General features: G+C 38.8%; 1 long non-coding RNA gene across 2 annotated transcripts in view; it reads left to right on the top strand.

Annotated features, from left to right (window-relative positions):
* Positions 1–21,909, top strand: part of LOC118478335 — a 56,515-nt gene that overhangs the window by 539 nt on the left and 34,067 nt on the right. The window lies entirely within an intron of this gene.

Here is a 21,909-nt window from a genome sequence, read left to right as displayed (position 1 = left end):
GTGAGAGAGAGAGAGAGAGAGAGAGAGAGAGAGAAAGAGAGAGGAGGAGGGAGGAGTGGGAGAAAAAGCAAAGAAAAAAAAAGAGTTAGAAAACAATATGTGCAAGGAAAAGATTATGATTGTATGTGGTTTTGGGAAGTTGGTTCGTGCTTTGCCTTCGCACTCGGGAGATGTGAGTTCGTTTACAGTGCAGGAAGAATTCTTTTTAATTAGTTATCTCTGTCTATTGGGACATTGCTTTCCTCTTAACTGGAGTCGGCCCTAACAGATAAGGTAGAAGCAGTTCGTCTCCTACATGATCTAAGCAGAGTCGACTAAGGTACAAAAAAACGTTCATTATAATATACGAGCTATCAAATAAAGGTACCACTTTGAGATTGTGTAGAAATTTTTCTCTAGTCTTTTGATAGTTAAGGCTTTTCCTTTCACGCCATCATAAGTACAATCTTTCACGCCATCAATTCTAAGTACAAGTACTCTTAACAGTAGGTAATATTAGAAAGACAATATTTTGGTCCTTCAGTTAGTGTCCACAGCACAGTTGTTTTTTCTTAGCTTTTTTCTATGAAATCACAGTCTGAGTTACACATAAGCCGAAATAAAATTCGAGCATTGTCGCCCAAGAAAGGTTCTAGGTTTAACTCAACATCAGAGAAATCGAACCATCGGCATGCTCTGCACGTTTCTGTTGTTTCCAGGACATCCAACGTCTGTTTGTCTGTCGGCATTGAGTGTCCTGGCAACAGCAGAAACGCTTGCATTGGTGTGGAGCATACCGATGGCTCGATGTCTATGATGATGCTATCGTTCTTGATACGCAATGATCAAGTGTTGTTTCTGGTTTTGATTAACACTGTTCTAAACTTCAGAAGAAAAAAACAAAGAATAGAAAAAAATCCACCCCATGATCTTGAAAAAATGACACAATGTTCTTATTTTTGTGGGCGCTATGAACCACAATTTAAACACCGAAATGTTTTGTTTTTTTTAACATAACCTACTTTTTAGAGTACTTACCATCACGCACGTGAAATGATAAACGTAAACATCCGATGACTAGACGGTATACCCAATTAAAAAGTGGTGCCTTTTTCTGATCGCTAGTATATTACCAGAACATGGGCGAACGATTTTAGCTTTCTTCTGAACTGTTCATCTCTTGCTGCATCATCATCTGGCTGTATTGTACTTTGAATTTCCTGAATAATAAACATTCACATAAAAAAGAAATAATAATTCTAAGTAAAAATCAACACAAATAAGCAAATAATCATATCAATGATAACGATAGCCATAAATCATGAACATTGAATACAAAAGCTTCCATAAGAAAGTACACATATGGATGAACAAATTGAATGAATAAATGTTCAACTCCTCCCTTTGAGTGATAGCAATCCTGGGGAGGTTTTGCCTCATGGCGAAATCATAATACAACCTAATTTCAAAAACTGTTTCTAGAATTCTCATTGCTCGAATGAGATTACGACTTTTTATCGTCGATAAAACCGAAGGATTATTTATCTGCGCATTCATATTAACCTTAATGAGAAAATAATATACGCATAAATAATCAAACAAATTGTTTCTTTTGGAACCCTACAGCATTAGCCAATTTATTGCCCGAACAACACATTCAAATAAAAATAAAAGAACGGAATTGTCCTGTAAAAGTCCGAGCTTGCATTTGTATTGTTTTTTATTTGTTTGTATTTTTTTGCTTCGGGTCTGAAAAATATTCAAATAATATATTGAAAACTTGTGAGGCATATTATCTCCTTCCTATGATAAAGAATAGGAAAAACTAATAAGATGAGTGAATTGAAACCGTGTTGTGGTTGATTTGTTCCTTCTTTCCTATCAAACATCTATTGTCCTTATATTTTATATTTCTTCTCCTTCTTTTGTTGCGCTTGTTTTTTTTCTTATAATACCTCTTATCTTAGGAGATTATATGGCAAAAGTGTGCATTTTGCAATGCCGAAAAACATTAGTTTACTAAAACAAATGAAACAGAGAAAACGTTTTTCTCTGGAAAATACGAGTGTGAGTTCTTTTCTGCACCATAAAATGTATTATGGTAACCCAAGACTGCATTCTCACATCATTCGGGTCCACATTTTGAAGGGTACCATTAATTGACTCTATTTGGAATCAAATGAAGGACAAGAGAGTAAAACTTTGGAGACTGGTGCCATGCCTTTTTTTTTGCTCGCTGATGATGCGCATCCGAACAAAGAAGATTATAGATAGCAAAGAGCGGTGGCCAGGCAGTCTCCGGTCACAGAAAGTACAATTCGTGTCTCTGAGTCTCACTTAAAGATCCAGCAAAGGGTGGAATTCGTCCAAACCGCTCGGGCCCCTTTGTTTTGTTTTGTTTTTCCCTTACCGAATTATTTTAAACTACAAGTGCTTGCTCGTAGCAACAAAACATCGTTTATTCGCCCAGCACAGCTGCCAAAATTACACCACTTCCAGATCTCCGGCAGAGAACTATTAGCGTAAAGAGAATTGTGTACTGAGGGATAAAGTACTTGTGTCATCTGTTCTCCAATTATTTCACAGCTTGTACTTTTAGATTTAGTGAAGTATTTTCTCTTTTTTTTTAAGTGTTTAGAGTTGTGCTAGCTGGCGAATAGGAGTCTGTGATCTCGTGGTTAGGTGATTTACCGTCGCATGCAGAACACGTTGGTTCGATTCCAGCATGGTGAGGTTGTTTGTTTTTGTAATTTTCTAAACAATTTAAGATAGAGTACCATCGTTTGTCAGCTGGAGTGTTGTATCTCTCACAACTGGGGTTATCCTGACAAACAGGGTTAAAAAGCCTGCCTCCTAGAAGTTCGAAACTGTGTTGATGGAGAGCGTACAAACTGATTAGCTGACATGTTGGTTAAAGCAAGGTGCATAACAATGACGCAGAGTCATTATTAAGAGTTAAAATCCTAAACGGTTTCTCTCTACTTTGTCATTCTTGCTCAACTCGGTGTCCTGTCTAGGTTGAGAGACAAGGTAGGGGGTTGAGATAATTCCCCCTCCCTCCCCTTCTCAAGAAATCACCTTTTCTGGGAATCCAACTATTTACACTGCCTGACGTTCACTGAACTAACTTACGTAATTTCATTTCATTTGCAATGAGCGTACTTTCATTTCAGCCCTTTGAATTCATTTTAGAACAAACATCTTAATGACTGCCTGCTTTGCAGTCGAATATAAAAGAACATCTTTCCCACGGTGTCTTGTTAAAAACTAACAAAAGATCTTCTCTTCCTCTGAAGTAGACCTACAGTGAAAGTGGAGGACAATACTGCAAAGCTATCTAAATTATAATTGAACACTATCTGACTCTCAGATTTCTATAAAATTCTGATTACTGACCATTTGGGGTAATCTCGGTACAATTATTCTTACTCGATAGTCAGAGGGAGCCTTGTTCTTGCTTCCTTTGGGGTTGAATACATGTGCACTTGAAAGAGAAAGGATGACTCCAGAATTTTAATGATAACGACCTGAAATGTATTCAGGACGCAGTCCTTGATTCTTTTGACCTTAGAAAGTGAGCACGTACTATACTGATATTCATAAATTATGTCAGAGTTGGGTTGTTAAATTTAGATATCCCTCCTCATTAACTAACCTCACTGCGGTGAAACAGGGCTTTCAAACCCATACCATACTATACTGTGCGTTCTATCCTCGTATGGGTAGACATTTTTGTCGGATATTTCTGTCTGTCTGAGGGAATTAATGTAAAATTACAGAACATTTTTAAAAACATAACATATTATATACATAAATACATACATAACGTAGTGTCCATTTAAATATATGTATAATAAAAATATAGTTGCCATATAAATATATAATAACAATGTAATAATCCTTCCCTTCTGAGCACTCAAAAGGGATTTGCGACTGTCGTAAAACCCTTTAAAAATGTTTAGGGTTTTTTTTCTTTTGGATGGAGTGCAGAGAGGAAGCTGCACGGCTGCTATGGGTGTTAGACTGTACATAGTGTACCAGACGAGGAAGACAGGGTGCAAGGCAAGAAAGAAAAAAAAACGAAATTACTTGGACGAGGAGGGCCGAGTTCAGTGGTAAGACAAACAATCATTAATGAATCGCCACCACATGATGAACGATCAACACTTCTTGGTAAACAAAGCGACTGCTCGTATCACTTAATAATGCTTTATCCATGATGAGAGTGAGTCGTGGTTAGGGCTCCTGGATTATGACGGTTCATAGGCCCCCTCATCAGAAGCAGAAAATTTTAGTTACTGACTGGTCAACATGGGTAAACAGTGGAAGGGATCTTCGCAACATGACCGTCTCATTCACTGAAGGGACTAACATTACAATGAAGAATGGCAACGCATCAGGCGATGAGAGATTTGCGTGGCCATCTTTGGCAGCTTTGGATTTTTGGAGCTCTTAGTTGATACATTGTGGTGGCCGTTGCCGCATTTATCAGGTCATCGTCTTGCCCATTATCATTATTATATAGGGGAAAAGTTGGTGAGGAGAGGGCGGGGGGGGGGGGGGGAGAAAGAGGCTGTTTATGCAGGTAAGTGTCTTAAACAGATGGTCCCTGGGGACCGTGGAATAGCGAGCGACTTTACCTGTGCTGTTCACCGCGGATTTCCTAACATTGGAATTCGCGAGCACTCCATGGGTAGAGACACGATTATTTTTTTAGGGTAGTTGATTTTAACTGTTCATATTTCCCTCTGTGTTCAACAGACTTGAGACTGACATCATGCGCTTCTCCATCAAATCTCCAGTTGCTTTTCTCTTTACCTCTTCTCTTGCGGCGCTGTGAGTATGTTCCATTGGTTCACGATAAAAGATTTTTCTGTTGTTGGTCGGCTGTAAAAACGATTTACATTCTACCGTGCAGCATCGCCAAATTGGTGTTTGATAAAAGTCTTTGTCTTTTCCGAATTGAAAGCCATCTACCATAACACCCAACTTCCCGTTCCTGGTCACAAACTCTTCAATGGCTCTTAACAGTAACATCAAAGACTCTCAGAATGCTGCATAAACCTAAACAGTACGGCAAACCCGTAAAGGGATGTAAAATCAACCTCAGTGTGTCGTTGCTCATTTTTATTAATCTGTATAATTTTTCAAGTATCAACTGCTGTGAGAAGCGGTGGTCAGGATACACTTTTTACATTGTATTTTATCTCATTTATTTACTCTTTGCTGACATTTTTTCCGGCCAGACTCTTGTTTTGACATGTCTGAGTAACAACAGCAAAACAAGGGGAATCTGTAAATTTACTTCACGACAGAATATTCCTGCACATGCTTATGACAGTTCTACGAAGTTTTAGATATTGTAAGAGTTCTGTGTTATTGGTTATTGTCAGATTGAAGTTCGATACTTCAATGAAAATACTCGTCGATACTGAGAGACACGAACTATTTTTACATGTAACAAAGAAATGGCAAAATTATTTTTAAAAACCGCACTATTCTGATGTGCGGCCGATGATCGTCTTGGCATTTATCGACTGCACGTTTTTAATGCATAATATTCCTAGCACCGAATTAACATTCTCTCTCTCTCTCTTTCTCTCTCTCTCTCTCTCTCTCTCTCTCTCTCTCTCTCTCTCTCTATCTATCTATCTATCTATCTATTTACCTATCCTTCTCTCTCTTCTTTCGCAAGCACTCATCCATTCACACACTCTATTCCTCATTAAACACACCGCTTGCGTAGTAACTGTATGAACAAACACAGAACGTATTTTCATGAAATGAGAAATGCCCGCAAACACATTTTTACATGTCAGGATTGAAAGTCAGTATTGATGTTGATAAAACGATTTCAAACACCTTTCCTGGCTGCTTTCGAAATCGATTGACTGCTTGCTACTTTCTAAACATTCTATGGGCAGTTTGAAGAGTGTGTTAAGAGTCTTGCAGCTTTAGAATTTTCTCCCCCCAAAAAAAGCGGAAAGAGCATCAAACCTGTTTAGCGTCTTTCAGAAGAAGGGATTGAAATAATATTCAGGTTTATTTTCTGAAAATTAAATGGGATTGTGTGGCTTCCGGGTAGAATGAAATCAGCAGCTTCAATTTTGAATGTGACACGCTACAACTTTTGGCATGAACTCTGCTGGACTGCAAAGTGCGAGACCAAGGGTCGAATCCCTTCCTACCCCCTTCTTGAAGCGTGGTTGCGTTTTTGTTTTTTGGGGATTTTTTGGTGTGTTTTTGGGGGGGGGGGTTGGGGGGAGTTTTTGTGCTCCCCATTGTCTCGATCTAATATCATCCAAAGCAGAAAAGAAAAATACTCTTTTTTTATAGTAGGCCTACCTTTACAGCTTTCAGATCGCCCACTGTACCATATCATTTTAAAGCGCCTAGAACATGCTGAAGATCATGGATATGTAGTATATAATGCAATTAATATCATATTTTTTATATAAACCAGAGATAGCGATATAAAAAACAGTCCAAATAAGTTTGGATTTAATTAAGCTATTTTTGGCCACTTTACACGGTAGAAGTTTTGAATATATTTAAAGCATCTTATCAAAGCGAACCGACAACAAATTTGGTTCTGGTTTGGTTTTGTTGTTCGGCTTGCGATTTTTTTAAAAATACATTTTTGAGAACTTGAAATAAATTGTAACTACTTCTTCCCGCTATGAACATATCTTTTTCTGTAGATCCCGGAAGTTTGAGAGAAAAGTCTAAGTTTACATGTTCAACGAACAGCTAATAAATGTAATCGGCGCTGTGAGACGGCTGTATCAAATTGTGTATTATGCCAACCATCGGCGTTTTTGTAGGAGTAATTCTTCAAGCTTATCATTCAGGGTGGGCATTCAAATCATAAGCTTCCTCAGATCAATCGAAAACGATATCAGTATCAGAGCGTCTGACCCCTAGCAACCGTGCCCTTCCTTCCTGCCTACTTGAACACTCCTGAATTGCCCAAATTCATCTCCTTGTGTCTTTGGGAACGTATAGTGCTGGTCTTTACTTTTGCTTTTGTTTTTGTTTTGTTTCTTGTCTAAATTTTTGATAAAATGTAGTTTGTTTTGCTTTGTTTTGTTGTTTTTGCTGTTGTTGTTGTTGTTGTTGTTGTTGTTGTTGTTGTTGTTGTTGTTGTTGTTGCTTTTGTAGTTGTTGTTGTTGATGATGATGATGATGAGGATGTTGTTGATGTTGTTGTTGTTACATATATATAAGTTGTTCCCTTATAGTTTTTATTCATAGAAACTATGCCCATCGACAAAAATCGGACATAGTTTTAACTACAGGATGTAATGAGCATTTTGTCAGTGCTTCGATTTGTTTGCTTGCACACAAATTTGCATGTTGTGGGTGTTACCAGAATGGTTGGCCAAACATCTTATTGCGCACTTTTAAAACAAATCAATATTTGTACTAAAGACTTGAACTGTAGCATCCTAAACCGTGCACTCTCATGGCCACAGCTGGTTGTGCTCTACAAAAACTTCGCTGCCAAGGGTGAGCACCATGAGCGCATAAATGAACAGCAAACGGTTACTCCCATTAAATATTATTGCACATGGTAACTACTCACCCCCCCCCCCTGTTTATTTTATATTTCTTTTGGGGTTGTTGTTTTTTATTGGGAGGGGATTAAACCATTTTTTATGCTCCAAATGTAGTCAAAAAATGCACTCCACGGTGAATCTGAATTACGTCAAAGTGCACTGTTAGGATATTATTAGTGTATGATTTCTACTCGTTTGTCTCACAAGGTTGAAAAAAATATTTTTGAAGTGGGGTCTCTACTTCCTCGTACATTGTTAGAAAAAACCATCAAAGCAGATAATTGTAAAGAATGCGATGAAGTTTGTAAAGGATAATCGTCAATATGACAAAACTAGCTGAAGCGACACACACGTGAGTGATCGTCAAAAATTGGATACAGCTCACAGGGATACTCGTCAATAATTATGAGAAGAAAACTAGCCAAAGATATAGATCTGCGTAGAAACACGTCAATGATAAGAAAAAAATATCAAAATGCATCAATATTATAATCTTAAGAAGACTTGTTCTATGAGGATTAAACTTCGAGGAAAACGCTTCAAAACGATATAATTTCCAGTAGAAATGAAGTAATGATTGTGATCAAGAGCAACAACTCAACAGGTTCAAAACGATAATAAGGGAAATCTTGAAGCACTTTTTGCTCCTACCTTCTCCTCATCTACCTGAAACCGAGATAAGCTGTTTGTCTTCCCCTTTCAATTAATTTCCCTAAAGGTACAATTTCGTGCAGGGAAACTTTCGAAGAAAGCCTGGATCTATTCCTCTGACAATTAACAAACACACCCAGGGAACTCTCGCGATGAACATGATTAATAAGCCTTTGACAGCTCCTTCAAACAGCTCATCTTGTACTCTAACGTCTGGAAACATTAGCCGTTTCAAGAGCGCATTAGAGGTAGGACAGGCATTCATATCAAACGTTTTCGCCCATCAAATAGAGATTTAATTTCCCAAAGGAGTAGCAATGTGGAATTATTTGGCGCAAGTTTGAAAGGATCCCAATATTTGCACATCGTAGAGGTCTGTCTGAGAATATAGAACTATCAATATCGTGACGCCCAGCTCGCGGAAACGGCGTAATGCGCCCCACGCTAGACAATGGCAAGCGGGAGGACCTTTTCAAGAGAGATTACAGAACCACTATATTTCTTCTAGATCGTTCTTGAATTGATCCTCTTTTTTAAACTGAAACGTAAGGTAATGGATTCTAGACCTGTTTCGCTCTGATCATGGCTGATAAGCAGGAAGTAGTTTTGTTCTGGGTGGTTAGCGAATGTTTGTCCATCTTCTTCGGTTCAACGATCTGAAAAATCATTCGAATATCGTCCGTGACAATCACCCTTTTCCTACCTTTTCCTTACTGACTGAAGAATAGGGACATGCAAGACACTACCAATGTGACGGGAAAATGTTTCTACAAATAGATAGATAGATAGATAGATAGATAGATAGATAGATAGATAGATAGATAGATAGATAGATAGATAGATAGATAGATAGATAGATAGATAGATAGATAGATAGATAGATAGATGGATAGATAGATAGCGACACACAGAGAGAAAAAAAGAGGGAGGGCGCAGAGAGAAAGAAAGAAAGAAAGAAAGAAAGAAAGAAAGAAAGAAAGAAAGAAAGAAAGAAAGAAAGAAAGAAAGAAAGAAAGAAAGAAAGAAAGAAAGAAAAAAAGAGATGAGCGGGGCGGATGAATTCACAAAAAGGGATAAGTAAAACAAACAACGAGACACTTAGATTGGTACGTTAAATCTAATCTAATCTTACTAGAACTCTCGACACAACGTCTTGGAAGACACACGATTATGCTTCTCATTTCATCTTATACTTATAATGTCAGGTAATGAACGCCTGAAGAAATGTATCCAGCTGTCTTTCCTTTCATATGACATATTTATTAAATGTTTTAATAAAATGTAATTGAGAAGTGTTTCTCGCCCCATGGACACTGTTTATCGATCATTTAAGAAGTCGGATACTTCGACCCAGCCTGTCAGGGTCAAATCTGGCTGATGTTAATACAACATTCCAGAAAAAAGACAGTTAATAAATAGGAAATATAAGATTGAAGATTGAATTTATGTTGCACGCAACCCCGATAGATTGAATTATCACTCAACCCCGATTAAAGTACACATGCTCTGTGCGTTTTATAATACAACAGTGACATGTAATCCGTATATTGTGTTCTAACAAAAAGAAAATCTCTCTCTCTAAATATCCGTCTCATTAAATTCTCAATAGAAGCTCAATAAAAAAAAGTCCCCCACACAGGAATTGAACTGACTTCTTCGGCATGCGACGCGAAACGCCTGACCGTTAGACATCAGACGCTCGTGCAATATGTTCCAAAATAATTATGCTGGAAACTCAAATCACAAGCAAAAAGCCCTCAGCTACAAACGGAGGCTAATGATGGTGACAGAATTAGGTTGATTTTTCTCCAAGATCTTGTGATAATATTATTTCATTAACTTCTGTTTATTATCAGAGGATAATTAATTCTCCGGACGTGTGTGTGTGTGGTTTTGTATGATCTTAAATAGCCATCCCATAAAAACTCACACGAAAGGGGACGACAGAAAGAGAGCTACAGAGGGGGGAGGGGAGAGGAATAGAGAGTGAGAGAGAGAGAGAGAGAGAGGGGGGGGGGGAGAGAGAGAGAAAGAGAGAGAGGGGGGGTGGAGGAGAGAGATTTCCCCTAAACTGCAAACCTGTGGGCAGCAAAATCCTCATGACCTTTCAATGTTCTTTTTTAGAAGCAAGGAATATTTACTTTTAAAAGAAAAGAAAAATAAAATTTAAACTGACAACTCCCATGCGATTCCATACGGGGTCGAAATGCACATGTTTGAACCGGACGTTCAGCCAGATTTATGTGCAGAGGACTTGAAGGGTAAGGTGTGTGTTGTGTCGGGGAAAGGGGAGTGTTGAAGAAAAGACAAACCTACGGCTTTTGGGGTGTTGTATGGGGTTTGATGTAAGCGCCGAAGAGAATTTCTTGCGTGTCATGTAGATCAGTGATTTATCTTGCCTGGGTCAAAAGATTTCATAAACTGTAAGGCAAAAAAAGTTATATTTTAAAAAAATGAAAAAGAAAAGAAAAGACGAGTATTATTAAGAGCAGGTTTTCCTCGAGGCAGGTTTAGAAATTGGACGAAGATGGAGTGAGTTCTTCGCTTTTTTCTTTTTTAACATACATTATATTAACAGTTTGGCATACCGGCGTTTGCGTGGTGTGATGTCCTGGCTCTTCTTTTTAATTAAAAAAAAAGGCGGGAATTCGTGTTTGAGAAGGATGACCATTAAATTTGATAAAGGTTGTTAAAGTTTTGTTTCTTAAGTTTGGCATCGGTGCTTTTACTGCAGACGTGGATTCAGCGAAAACCTACTTTACGAAAAATAAGATAAATAGGCTAAAACTGAATACTTTGATCTTTAATATCTCCAGCTAAGCTAATTTTCACTCAGCGTATATATTCACACACAACTTCATTTGAATAATTTTTTAAAAAATCATATTTAGCTCAATTGTTTTCTTGTTTCGTTTTTTCCCCTTTGCCCAATCGTGTCGAAATGACGTTATCCGATTAATACTTACCCGGAAATGTTATCTCAGGCTCAGAGGTTGACCAGCAAGGTCCATCCCCCTTTCTATATGTATACGGATCTCCTGCAAACCCCCCCCCCCCCCATAGTTGTTCAGGTTTTCTTAGTGGTGGACTCACTATATGACACAGAAGTATTCCCGATTGTAGTTTGATCCAGAGTTCCCCTGCCGTCGTCACCCCTAATGATAATATATGAGCCTCACCTGAATATTCCTTACGAGAAATTCTGAAGTCAGAAGGGACGCTCTCCTACTCTTTGAGGAGACCAATGCAAATGTATCGTTATTCCCCACAGTCCGCCCGACTTTTGAACCAAGAATCCTGATCGTGGACAAAGATTTTTCAGTTGAAGGGCAGATTTTTTTTTTTTAAAGGTAACGTCTTCTGGCAGGTTCTCCGTCGGTACACATATCGGCAACGCCAACCTGATCTCGCTCGCCATGGTTATCAGGCGTAAAGAAGATATAAACAGTTCTTCCGCATAAAATCAGCTAACCGTGTGGCAAACAATGCAGCATTTCGAAAAGCAAAAAGCGAAGTGGTGGTGTTGTAGCAAGATCTCGCTGATCATAAGTCATGTAAATTCAATTCCCAAGAAAAAACGTCTACTTTGTCGAGTATCTCCGTCTTGAAAGCTGTCTTCCTGAGGGATGCTGTGTGACATTCACCTTGGGATGGCCCTAACAGCCAATGTGGGGCCACTCAGCCTCTTACAGAGCTAAATGTGCGTACTGGGCGTGAAATAGCAATCACAAAAAGGCTTGTCAGTTCATTGCTGCGAGCTCAATATGCGCTTGTTTTTGTTTTGTTTTTTTAATGTGTTTTTAAACATTAATTCAAAATGAGGGGATATTTTTAAAAGAAAGGGGCAATAGAAACCTAAACACTACAGTTAATCGAAGAAAATACGTTTTTCCTTTCTTTTCTTAGGAAAGACAAATTAGTTAACTCATATAAAGATTAAGCACATCCGAGTTCCACCTTGTATGTACATACATGTGCTTGTGAATGCTTGTGTGTGTATGTGTAAGTACGTGTGTGTATGTTGGAGTGTGTGCGAAGAGTAAATGGGTCTCTCCTTTTCAATCAGACCCCCCCCTCTCTCTCTCTCTCTCTCTCTCTCTCTCTCTCTCTCTCTCTCTCTCTCCCTCTCTTTCTCTCTCTCTCTCTGTCTCGTCATCAGTCGTTGCCTCAATCCATGTCTACATGTATGACTGTCTATCTACCAGTCTTTCTGTCCGTCTGCTTGTCTGTCTATCTGTATCTCTCTCTCTCTCTCTCTCTCTCTCTCTCTCTCTCTCTCTCTCTCTCTCTTTCTCTCTCTCTCTTTCTTTCTCTCTCTCTGTACCTCACTCTCTTACTCTCTATCAAGTCTCACCAAACAAACAAAAATGACAGCAAGCACGTTGTAGAAAGAAACCCTACTTCAACCTTGAAGAGTTAACAATAATAACGGCATCACCTTTAACGTCTAGACGCATTCGCCTTTGCTCACACCGAAGGTCAAAAACACATATTATCTTCTCAAGTCAGCTGCTAGTCTCTGGCTAACTTCATCTAAGCCAAAACGTTACTTCAACAGTAATGAAATATCGGGTGAAGGAGTGTTTTGGCTCTGAGTTTACGAAGTTGTTCCAGAGGCATGAAGCGATCTTGCCACGGCATTATTTTGTGAGGCCATAGAAGAATGAGCAAACAGAACGCTTTCGTCAGATGTCCCCGCGTTTAATGACGAAGAAAAGACAGGAACTAAAGGAGAAAGAAGGGAGAGAGAAGATGTGAAGAGAGAAAGGGGATGGGAATATAGGCAAACAGACGGACAGACAGACACACAGATAGACAGACAGACAGACAGACAGACAGATAGACAGACAGAGAATAATACACAATGAGATCAAATCTCACTTGTATACATAAATTTATATTTTACGTTTTCACTAAGATGGTACTCGATGCTCTTTTTGATAGTGGTAAAAACTCGTGTACAAAATTATTAATCCTTTTGCTCTCTCTCTTTCTCTCTCTCTATCTCTTTCTCTCTCTCTCTCTCTCTCTCTCTCTCTCTCTCTCTCTCTCTCTCTCTCTCTCACACACACACACACACTCTCACTCTCTCTCTCCCTCTCCCCCCCCCCTCTCTCTCTCTCTCTCTCTCTCTCTCTCTCTCTCTCTCTCTCTCTCTCTCTCTCTCTCCATCTCTCTTCCACTCCCTCTTTCTCTAATTATCTATCTATCTACATATTTTGCACATCGAAATCAGAATAAACAAAAATCGATGTCAAAACAACATATTACGCGCACATGTATTGGGAATGTCGGCTATTACAACATACATCTTGTCAGAAATGATAAAATTTAATGTTTTTGTTACGCTGATTTGAAATTTTATAATACATTTGACTCCCGTAGATGTGCCGGTAATGCGCTCCGCAGGGACGGGGCGTGGTGTGAAAAAAAAGTTATGCTCTCCATCAGAGTTTCAGGGTTGTACTCTGGGCAGGTTCGAACTTCCTTATTTTGGCCTGTCTTCATGATTGAAATGGTATTTATGCTTGATAACCGTGTCACAAATATGATATGATTGTGGTATGATGTTGTCCCACTTAAAATTAAAGACAACTGGCTACATTAGAATTACAGTTCTATCTAATATTTTTGGCTGTTTTGTGTTACAAAGTCCTTGAGATTCAAAATTAAAAATTAATGTTCTATCTGCTCTATCATAATCGTAAGATTATTGGGAGTCGTTATCAAGATATTCAAAGAATTGCATTCGAAACAGCTTGACGTGTGAAACTCAAATTTTTCCAAGTCAAATTTCTTAAAAGTAGGTACTGAGTACATAGAACTTTGTAATTCTAGGGTAGTGAAGTGTCATGTTCTGAATGTGTGCTTCTTACAGGGAGCCAGTGCAACTGGATTACATTGGAGTTGAACGTTCCTAGGAAGGTTTCTTTAAAATTGTGCGAGCAACTTGATTCTGGAGTTATCAAACAAGTGTTCCAATAGTACTTTTTTTTTTTTACTTTTTCCTTCCTCTGGTATCCTTAAGATGTCGGGGGGAGGGGGGTGCATGTTTCGGTCCTGTGCTAGGTGTGTAGCGACTGCGATAAATATGTGATGTTGTTCCTGGACCTTTTTAACCTCTTCCATTGAGGTCTTTTTTGGTCTCCCTCTTGATTAGAAGCTGGAGTCTAGGGTGTTGTAAGCTCTAGCGGCTAGTTGTTGTTTTTTTCTGGGGCATTCTGGTTAGATGTCCACACTCTTTGACTCTTTGACGCTCGATGAATTTTATTACTGGTGGTATTCCGGTTTGTAGACGAATGGTTTCGTTTGTTATGCGATCTCTTCTAGTGACGTTGATGGTTATGCGGAGACATTCATAGATTGTATTTTTCTTGTGCCTTGTTTAGAGACCATGTTTGGCACTGGCATGTTAATGTTGATAAGAAAATACTATTGATCAGCTGGGATTTGACTTCGGTTGGGATGTTCTTGTGACTGAGCAAGGGTGCTAGCTGGTAGGTCACTGCATTTGCCTTCATTGTTCTTGTTTCTCTTCCTTTGTCTATACGCCCATCTTGTATGAAGATGCTTCTTAAGTATTTAAATTCCTCTACTTGTTGGAGTTGTGTTCTGTCAATAAGGATGTTGAGTTTTCTGGGTTTCTGGTGACCTTCATAATTTCTGTTTTTGAGATGGAGATTTTCATGTTTAGGTTTTTACATTCCTCATTTAGTTCTGAGGTGTGTTTTTGTAATTCCTCTTCATCTGTAGTTAATATTCTAGTCATCAGCAAAATAGAAGCTCGTTTAGTTCTGTGATGTTGTAATTTGCAGCTTGCGTGATGTTATCCATGTGAGGGATGAAGAGAAGCGGGGAGAGAACGTACCCTTGTCTCGCCGCAGACCTGATGGGGAACCAGTCCGATAGTCCTTCTGTTGATCTTACGTCACACAAGCTGTTTTTACAAAGTGCCATGATGTTCTAAAGCAATTGTCCTGTTACACCATATTCCTCTAAGACTTCCCAAAGTTGACATCTATTTACCCAGTCGAACGCCTTTTCCTGGTCCACGAAGACGATATTGAGGTTTTTGTCATGTGCTGTTTCAAAGAGGAATTTGCAGTATCCTATACATGAAAGCACACAAGAGGATATGAGCATTTAATACAATTGACACTAAAATGATATAACGTTGTCATTATTTTGTCTTTGTCTGCTCAGTTCAAAACCAAGCACTTTACATAGGTGGTTCAGAATCAGATCTGATAATGGTGCATTGGTAGTTTCCAGTCAAAATAGATGGCTAGAATTGTCTATGTTATCTGTGGAAAAGATTTTCTTATACAATGTGGTTTACATTGCATGATAAAATCTCTGGTTCGGCATTGCAAAAGGTTTACTTCGGTCTCGTTATTATTCATCTAAGTTTGTTCGATGGCATTCATTTCTATAAGACAACTGTAATTTGTTGGTATAATGTACTTGTACAAGTGTTGCGTGCCGCACGTGTACTTGAGGTCATATAAAAAGAAACACATGACATATTATGTAAATTGTGTGTTAGGGAAGGATAAGACGCATAGAGTGAAAAGGCGTGTGAGTGCGTGGGGGTGTCCAGATTATGAAAGTGACATTTTCATTGAACGAAGACCATGAAATAGTGTTCCTCAACACAAGTGACTTCATTTAATGACCGGGCAGGAATCTGAAATACCCCTTGTTGCGTTTTGAACGGATGTGTGCGTTTGTGTGTGTGTGTGTTTCTATGTGTGCGTCTGTGCATGTGTGAAAAAGCGATAGATAGATAGATAGATAGATAGATAGATAGATCGATAGATCGATAGATAGATAGATAGATCGATAGATAGATAGATAGATAGATAGATAGATAGATAGATAGATAGATAGAGAGATGGGGGGAATCAGTTAAACGGAAAGACGGATTAACCAAAAAGAAAGGGGGAGGGGAATACCGAGAAAGAGAAAAAAAAATGTTAAACGAGAAACAAGAGACAGAGTGGGATGGGGAGGGTAAGGCGGAGTAGTTGCAAGAGAGTGAAAAAAGAAAAAAGACAAAAACAAAACACCTTTCAGTCGGCCCACGCTCCGCCTGTATCCGTGAGTGCTTTTACCTTCGCTATGAGAGGACTTTACCAGCGCGTATGTGGACGTGTTAGATTTCGATCTTAATGACTCGCGACATCACCAGAGTTGTCATCACAGCCCTGGAACCTTCAGCCTTTCTCTGCCACTCGCAAACACCATTTTACTCAACACCTCTTAATTAACGTATGTGCACACAAATCGATTCTTCAAAGCAATAAGGTCTACTCTCGATGGCCTCGCTCGAAAGAGGTGTTTTAAAAAAGTAGAAAAAATTGCTTTGACCTCATTTCTTTTAAAAACAATAAAAATAGAACTATGACCTCAATTGGGTTGAAGCAAAGTCCTTCGACGCCGCTTTACAACTCCAGCATCGATTGACAACTTCCTGTTGCTCGGTGCGAGTCTGATGTCGTATCAAGTCGCGACATGCGGGAGGAGCCATTTTTGGTATGTAACAAAATCGAATCGTTGACACTCTTCCGCGCTTCGTTAACGATTCTTGGGCTGGAAAGGGTATCAATATTGTTCAAGATAAGAGCGAGGGTGTGCGAAATTTGGAGGGGGGGGGGGTCACAGAGTAGAGGAAATGAAATGAAGATCAAGATTTTTAGATAAGTAATTGTATTAGACATCTGAGAAGACAGCGATCTTGCTGGCTTTCCCCCTCCCCCTTTTTTCCTGAAACCCTCTTTTTCTTCCCAAATTAACTCCACTTCTCTTCCGCTTCTTAACGCACCCCAGCACACTTTCTGGTAGTAAAACCACAGCTCACAGAGAAATCAAATACAGAACAATAAGTATATATAGTACATAATACGTGATGTTGGCTTTCGCTTGCACTTTATTTTTTTTGTGTGAAGGGCCTAGAACTGCTGCTATAAAAGTTATTATCATCATCACTATCATTATTAAAATTATTATCATTATTTATGATTTTTATTCATATCATTATCATTATTATTATCATCATAATTAGTGCTGATGCTGTTGCTGTCTTTATCATTATTATTGTTATTATCATAATATAAGCCCTTGAATACATTTTGCAAACAACATTTCTTAAATCCATGACCAAAAGGCTCAACACTGTCTTCGTTGATTGAATGAGCATGGTTATTATGTTGTAGTTCTTATCGTCATTATGGTACCCATGGTATTTCTTCATTTGGAATGGAAACAATCTTCGTCACTGAAGAGTGCTAAACTCCCCGTGGAGATAAACGAAATTATAGTAATTGTATTGGGGTGGGGGGATATCCTTGTACAATTTGCTTCTGTCCTTTCTTTTCCTCCCTTTTTCGATCTCGATTGCCTTTTTCTTTTCGTGCCGTCTTTTTATTTATTTTTTTCAAATTCATTCTGCTGTTTTATCTCCTTTTTGTAGTTTATTTTTTAGTGATTTTTTAAAAAATCCTCAACTTCTTTTCTTTCTTTTTTGTAATCAATTCTTTCACTGTAATCCTTTTTTTTTGGGGGGGGGGGAGTAGGGGGTATTAACGTTTTCTAAAGGTTGATTACTTTATTTCTTGAATGTCTTTCTTGCCTTTTAGCATTTCCCCTTTTTGTTGTCGATATTCTAGACCCTGTTACTTTCGCCATTTTCTTCCCGGATTGTCTCAGCTACTTCCATGCATGCCATATAATTATTATCTCTTTTTACGCCTTCTAATTTCAATCAATTTCCTCTGCCCACGGCGAGAGCTCATTTAGTCGGATAAAGCCTGCTGTTTCTCTTCTTGGAAAGGACACACTAACTCTCCATTCGTAATAAGAATAGGTATACCATATTTGAGAAAGGGACATATGAAAACGGAATTCAAGGAGGTTTTTAAAAGATATGTTGAACGTCTTCTGAGTGACCTCATAGGGCATTGAGCACTTTAAACAAGCATGGACTTCTCTTTTTTTCCATTTTTAACCACTCCAAGATGGTTTCTGCCTCGCACTTGGACTTTTCTTAAGCCAAATCAAGAAACCTGGGAATTTTAAGTAAGAAACGAGCTTTTTGAAATGATCTGCCTTAGCTGTGTATTGCATATACTACGAAACAAATAAAATTGTTAAAAATTATTTCTTTAATAATGAGATAGCGAAAAATCTAAGTGAAAACCTGTTTGGTTTTTTTATTCACCATCTGATTTGGGTCCTTTTTCATGTATACACAATGGAATACTAAAAAAAAAACGCTATAAACTTCCAGAATCACTAATGCGGCAAATTAGTCCGGAAAAAAGGAAACTCGGCTCTCATTATTTCTACTTTCGTCAATGCTCTTACTTTTTCCCCATTACGCTGCCGGTCATCCGCTCATAAGGCATGGATTGTCGTAATAGATTATGCTCACACAGCACATTCGCTCTCTCCACTGAGATTTCCCCCCATTGAAGATGGAAGTGATGTCATAGCACATTGGGAATAATTAATTCTACATATCGCGAGCTTATTGCTAGAGCGTAATTACTCCTTTCTCCGGTTTTGACCTGATCGCTTTGAGAGCACTAAACTCCTATCTCGAAAACGGTAATGAGCTCAAAATAAAACTGAAATTCTATAGCATGCAGGCTCTTTTTTCTTCTTCTTCTTCTTGTCCTTGTTGTTTTTGCTGTTGTTGTTGTTGTTGTTCTTTTTCTTTTTCTTCTTCTTCTTCTTCTTCTTCTTCTTCTTCTTCTTCTTCTTCTTCTTCTTAGGTAGTCAGGTCTGGAGCAGGCATTTATGATCATGGTACTCCACTCCTTCCTGTCGTCTGTTTTCTTACTAAGCTAGGTTTTTCTCATTGTGATATCTGTTGCAATGTTGTTCAGGCCATATGTCTATATTGTTTCACTGTTGTCTTCCTCTGCTCTTTGTCCTCTCTATCTCTCCACACATCAGTAGTTTCTCTAATTCTTTTGTCTATCTATGTGGCCAAAGAATCTAAATGATCCTTTTTCAATTGGTTCTAGTTATAGATATTTTTCCGCTTGCCATTTTGAGCACTTCTTTGTTTGTTTTCCTCTCTATGAGACGCAGGCGTCAACCGTATAGATGTTGGGCTCCTAGGGAAAATCTTTCTACTTTCTTGACAGCTGCGACAACAGCTCCCGAAGTCAGAATAGCATGGAGTTAGTACAATATGATTATTATTTCTCATATTACTCTGCTCACGATCTTCTGGCATCTGCTGTTTATAATTTTCACGTTCTCCCAAGTGGCACGTAAGAGACATGAGTTCGATTCCCGTGGGAGAGGAAGTCAATATTATTTTCTCTTCTCGCCGCCTTTCTGCAGGGATGCTGAATCTCTGTTAGTCAAAGATTGGCCGTGAGAGGCAGAGTCGAAGCAATCCACTCGTATGTGATCTTAATTCTCTTGACTGGGCTGTACAACGTACACAGTCAATAAATCTCCACCATCACCAGCGTCTGTGAGATAGCAGTAAAAGGAACGTTTTATTTCCTCTAACACATGCCTCAGTGACAGCTAAACTCAGACAAAAGTCGGAAATTTCCCAAAGTAGGTTAATTATTGTCAGAATCTATAAGCTTTTTCCAACAATTAAAACGGACTGAGTCAGCTGGACAATATTTTAAAAAAATATGGAAACGTTCATGCAGCATGACACAGCATTATGGAAATGTGAAAACAGGCTCCGACATTAAGCAATGTGTTATACCAAACGACTTCAAAAATAAATCAACGGAAAATACGTATAGTGGTGTAAAGTCGTTTTTCCTCACGAAATTAAACCAAAAACACAAGACTTCCAAGCGATTTTTAAAAAACGCACACAAAAATCCACCGGAGGTCGATTGTTTTGTCTTTTGAACTTCGTAGCTTGTAGCTGCCCATTACGACTTACGTCTCAATTATTATGATTGGCGCTTACACAAACGGCAATGTTTCTAAAAATCCATACAAAAATAAATCCAGAACCAAGGAAACATTTCTATTTTACTTTTGATTTCAAGCCTTGCTAAACCGAACACGTTCTCTTGTGCTCATAAATCAATTGCGTAATTGCATTAACCGGAAGTAAAAGGTTTACAAAAACGAGAAAGGCAGCGCGAACGTGACGTTTTACAGTAGCGGAATATAATCAGTCCGTGCAGAGATCAACGGGGCAGCATTAAGGCACAAAATGCGAGTGTGATTCACCATGAATATCGCGTGCAGTTTTTTACTATGCGGTGAGAATCCAATTTCTTTTCCTGGAGCTGGCATATTATGTTGTGCAATGGCTAATCTCTTTGCCATAGCTCGCAGAAGACGCGAGTTCGTCTCCTACATGCGGAAATTATGTAACTGAGTAATTTATTTTGTTTGCTGGGATGCTATATCCATCTCATCTCTGGTTGCCTAAAGACAAGCAGGAGCTCTACAGCCGGCGTCCTAAATGATATGTCTTCAGTCTATTCGGTCTTAAAACCTTCAATATTAAACAGCGACAAAAATGATATTGAGTAAGGCGTAAAGTATAAAGGAGACAAACTTTCCCAACCAGGTAATGTTGTTGTATACTTCGAGGTTATTCCGTAATCCTCTAGGTCACCCAAAATCGATCGCAGACGCCTCCACGCCTTCCCGTTTACTAGACACACAAACAAAAACCATTCCCTTCTTAGCCCAGTCTTCCTTGACTTTCTCCTTGACTTTCTCCTTGACCGGAATCGAAACCACCACTTGACAACTTAGGAGACTGTTGCTCATTGATTTAATCGTCTGATTACTCAGATCTGACAAATTGAGTTCCAGCTCTTTTTCTCGGGAAGATCTGTTCACCACAGTCAGGCTTGTTTTATCTTGTCTCTTGATTATGTCTCTCCATCGGAGAATATCAAGGAAACCGAGATCTTACAATGAAAAGAAGGCAGTAGTAATTAGGCAATTTATTGTTTCTTCTATGACTACCACCCTGGTAAAACTGTAGATCTATCTTTTTTTCGTACTGCTTTAGACATCGAAATGGATAGAAAGTCAAAGAAGATAGATTGTGAAAATTTGTGGGGGACACGTGTTCAAAACACATTCTGTAAGTGTGTGTGTGTGTGTGTGTGTGTGTGTGTGTGTGTGTGTGTGTGTGTGTGTGTGTTCACACCAGTATGTATGTACACTTACAAACCTCGAACGCTACACCTCGAGAAGAGATACCAAAGAATTGGGATTACATGACATTTTTGGAAGAACAACTGGTGAGGATCACTTTCATTTATGTGTGTGTATTGTGTGGGTATGTATCAATATAGTGTCCTTGGGGGAAAAAATCGTTTGGAGACAGTCAGGAGTTGACAGAATACGTCTACTCGTATTTGAAATTACAATGTGCTTATTTGAACTTGAAAAGACGTCACATTTTAAACTGAAAAATGAATACACATGGCCTGAAAATAAAAACCTTGCAATTGTACATTTGAAGTTACAATGTTGCATTTTATCTTGCTATTTGGCATTTGAGGTTACAATGTGTGAGTTGAAAACGTTTCATTCGTGTTTATGCGACCGAAAAAAACAACTCTCGACGGCAAAAAAAAAAATTCGACATTTTAACCGGTCCTTACATGAATGTAACAAATAATATCGTCTAACGCCCCCGCTCTCTACCCCCCACACCCACCCTCCCTCTCCATCCTTCCTTCCTTCATTCATCCCACCCCCC

The sequence above is a fragment of the Aplysia californica genome, unplaced genomic scaffold, assembly GCF_000002075.1.
Source record: "Aplysia californica isolate F4 #8 unplaced genomic scaffold, AplCal3.0 scaffold00505, whole genome shotgun sequence".
In the NCBI taxonomy this organism is placed as follows: domain Eukaryota; kingdom Metazoa; phylum Mollusca; class Gastropoda; order Aplysiida; family Aplysiidae; genus Aplysia; species Aplysia californica.
This window is presented reverse-complemented; position numbering and strand designations above follow the sequence as displayed.